Genomic DNA, 4,217 nt, shown 5'->3' on the forward strand with positions numbered 1-4,217 from the left:
TCGGCCAGGAGGAGGTCAAACTTTCACTCTTCACAGATGACATGATACTCTATATGGAAAACCAAAAGATTCCACCAAAAAAATGCTAGAATTGAATTCATCAATTCAACAAAGTTGCAGGATAAAAATCAATGCACAGAAATAGGTTGCATTCCTATACACCAACAATGAAGTGACAGAAAGAGAAATCAAGGAATCGATCCCATTTACAGTTGCACAAAAAACATAAAATACCTAGGAATAAATCTAACCAAAGAGGTGAAAAATCTATACACTGAAAACTATAGAAAGCTTATGAAAGAAATTGAAGAAGACACAAAGAAATGGAAAAAGAATCCATGCTCCTGGATAGGAAGAACAAATATTGTTAAAATGTTGATACTACCCAAACCAATCTACATATTCAATGCAATTCCTATCAAGGTAACACCAGCATTCTTCACAGACCTAGAGCAAATAATCCTAAAATTTGTATGGAACCAGAAAAGACCCCAAATAGCCAAAGAGATCTTGAAAAAGAAAACCAAAGCAGGAAGCATCACAATCCAAGACTTCAAGCTATACTGCAAAGCTGTAATCATCAAGACAGTATGGTACTCGCACAAGAACAAACATTCAGATCAATGGAATAGAATAGAGAACCCAGAAATCGACCCACAAACATATGGCCAACTAATCTTTGACAAAGCAGGAAAGAATATCCAATGGAATAAAGACAGTCTCTTCAGCAAGTGGTGCTGGGAAAACTGGACAGTTACATGCAGAAGAATGAGCCTGGACCACTTTCTTACACCAGACACACAAAAAAACCCTCAAAGTGGATGAAAGATCTCAATGTAGATAGGAAGCCATCAAAATCCTCAAGGAGAAAGCAGGCAAAAACCTCTTTTTTCCACATGGGACAGGAAGATGATGACCTAAACCTCCAAAGTCATGAGGCTCACTCTATATAAGCACAGCATTACATTTCATAATGGCATTAAGTGATTGCGATAGGAAATAGTTCGTGTAGTAAAATTTCATAAACCGTGTATAAAATTTCACTGCTTATTTAACTGCAGATAAATTTTTAAAAGAATCTTGGTGAACATCTGTATTATCCAATTCTCATATTGAGGCCTTACAGAATTAGGATAAACATTCACTCTTACCTGGATGGCAAATGAGACAGCTGACTGCATCTCTTTTACATGTTCAGTTAAACTTAAGGAAACAACGTTGTGAATGAGTATAGTTAAGCTACAGAAACCAGTGTACAAATCAATATTGATTTAAAAAAAACTTTCATCATGAGCTGCAAGAAAGTGACATCACCTGGTTAAAGAGTGAAAGAAATGAAGGGCTTAGTGGATTCCAAGGAATCAGAAAGTATAAATCCTGAATCTCTTAATCAAGAAAATAGTGTTGCAGGACAGGTTTCAGATAACAAAACTTCCCTTTTGAGATAGCTGTCAGTGGTTGATTATAGAGTAGGTTATGCATCAGATAATTGTAAAACCTATTCAGATGAGCATAATTTTCAAATTGGGTTGGTTCTACAGCAGTTTTTAAGTGTTCTTAAGAATGAGACGAAAAAGGACTAGTGGTCTAATCAATAAACTGTCTACTGTTGCTGACAGAATGAAAACATTCCTGGGGCAGAAAGATAAAAGTGTGCCCAGATAAATACTACCTGGCAGGGCTATCCAATAGAGATATAATATGACCTACATATGGAATTGTAAATTTTTGACTACTCATATTTAAAAGTTAAATAAAACAGCTCCATTAGTTTTAGCAGTATATTAATTATCCTAGTACTCTCTAATATTATCACTTTGTATGTAACCAATACAAGATTATTGATGTGATTTTTACATTATTTTTGTACTGTCTTTGATATTTAGTTTTACTTTAACGTATAAAATCTGCTAAATTTTTATTGGAAATGTTGATCTGGGAAAAGGGAAGATGGTGGCAGAGTATGAGGACCCTAGCTCCCTCAGCCCACAAATACAACCAAATAACTATCAGATCATACTAAATACCTCAGAAATTGACCTGCAGACTGGCAGAAAAAAAATTCCATAACTAAAGGTAGAGAACAGGCTACACTGAAGGCTGACATGTGGTTTGGGAAAGATACAGATCTTGGCTGCTGTGTTGGGGAGGGAACCCCAGTCTCTGAGACAGGTCAGAAACAGACTAACACACAGGAGAGTTGCAAGGAGAAAATGAATTCCTATAGCAATTGGCTTGCAGAGCAATAGTCACTGAATTTTGTTGTTTTGCAGCCAGCAGGCTTAAAGCCTCTAGTTCTAAATATCAGTCTGCTTGGCTTGGGTAGAGCCTGGAGGCATTGGGGCTGCTCAGGCAGAGAAGGTAAGGCAAACAACCCAAGGACATACCACAGGGAAACAGTGATCTGAAGAGTGTCCTGGACACACAGTGGGGAGATTAATTGCTCATGTCAGAGCCTGTTGCAGAGAGGCAGCATTCATGGAGAAAACACTCTAAGAACAGAGGAACCAGCAGGCACCATTTCTCTTCCCCACTCCTCAACATAAACACAAGGCAAACTGTAGAAACCAATTCAGCCAATAACACTCTCTACCTAATTTGCTTACTAAAAGCCCTGCACCCCTGTTCTCTGGTGGAACCCCATTCTCAGTCATGTTTGCCTCAGTCCCAACTCAGCAGATCCCCTCTTACAGAAGACAAGCCCAAACTCTTGTCCACACTGTCTCCTGACCCAGCAGTTTTGCAGGGCCTCAATCCTGCAATGGTAGCAACAGATCTCATTTCACAAGCTGAGCAGAGCACGCCTATCTAAAACTCACAATATTCAGCACAGAGACAAAACACTACCCACAATACAAAAAGAGCCAGTGTAAATGACTGGCCTAAAGGGTAAAGCAGATAGCACAAAACAGAAAGTGGACGAAGAGGAGACTCTTCCTGAAGCCCCAGGCTCTTGGGAATAAGGCATACTACACTGCAGAGCACTACAGAACCTTTGCTTCATAGAGACATTACCTTCAAAAACAGGAAACTTGGCTGACTTGGTTAATCCTGACACTTAGACAAAATGAGAAAACAGAGAAATTTGTCCAAAACAAAAAAAAAAAATGCATATCAAAACCATAATGAGAAACCACCTCACACTTGTCAGAATGGCTAACATTAACAACTCAGGTTACAACAGATGTTGGTGAGGATGTGGAGAGACAGGATCTCTTTTGCACTGTTGCTGGGAATGCAAACTTGTGCAGCCACTCTGGAAAACAGTATGGAGGTTCCTCAAAAAATTAAAAATAGAACTACCCTACAACCCAGAAATTGCATTACTAGGTATTTATCCAAGTGATACAGGTGTGCTGTTTAGAAGGGACACATGCACACCAATGTTTATAGCAGCACTGTCAACAATAGCCAAAGTATAGAAAGAGCCCAAATGTCCATCAATGGATGAATGGATAAAGAAGATGTGGTACATGCATACAATGGAGTATTACTCATTAATCAAAAAGAATGAAATCTTACCATTTGCAACTACGTGGATGGAACTAGAGAGCATTATGCTAAGTAAAATTAATCAGTCACAGATAAAGAAATATGATATAACTTCACTCATTTGAGGACTTTAAGACACAGAACAGATGAACACAAGGGAAGGGAAGCAAAAATAATATAAAAAAAAAAAAACAGGGAGGTGGACAAAAACATAAAAGACTCTTAAATATGGAGAACAACTAAAAGGGTAACTGGAGGGGTTGTGGGAGAGGGTATGGGCTAAATGGGTAAAGGGCATTAAGGAATCTACTACTGAAATTATTGATGCACTATATGCTAACTACCTAAATTAAAAAAAATAGATGAACTACTTAGGCTATTAGAGGTCTTTTTTGGTTCCATACAAATTTTAGGATTGCTTGTTCTAGCTTGGAGAAGAATGATGTTGCAATTTTGATTGGGATTGCATTGAATGTGTAGATTGCTTTTGGTAGTATTGACATTTTAACAATATTTATTCTTCCCATGCATGAACACGGAACGGTTTTTTTTTCCATTTCTTTATATCTTCTTCAGTTTCCTTCATTAGCTTTCTACAGTTTTCAGCATACATATCTTTTACATCTTTGGTTAGGTTTATTCCTAGGTATTTTATGATTCTTGGTGCAATTGTGAATGGGATAAGTTTCTTTATTTGTCTCTCTGTTGCTTCATTATTAGTGTAT

The sequence above is a fragment of the Lynx canadensis genome, chromosome A1 (genome assembly GCF_007474595.2).
Source record: "Lynx canadensis isolate LIC74 chromosome A1, mLynCan4.pri.v2, whole genome shotgun sequence".
NCBI classification, from domain to species: domain Eukaryota; kingdom Metazoa; phylum Chordata; class Mammalia; order Carnivora; family Felidae; genus Lynx; species Lynx canadensis.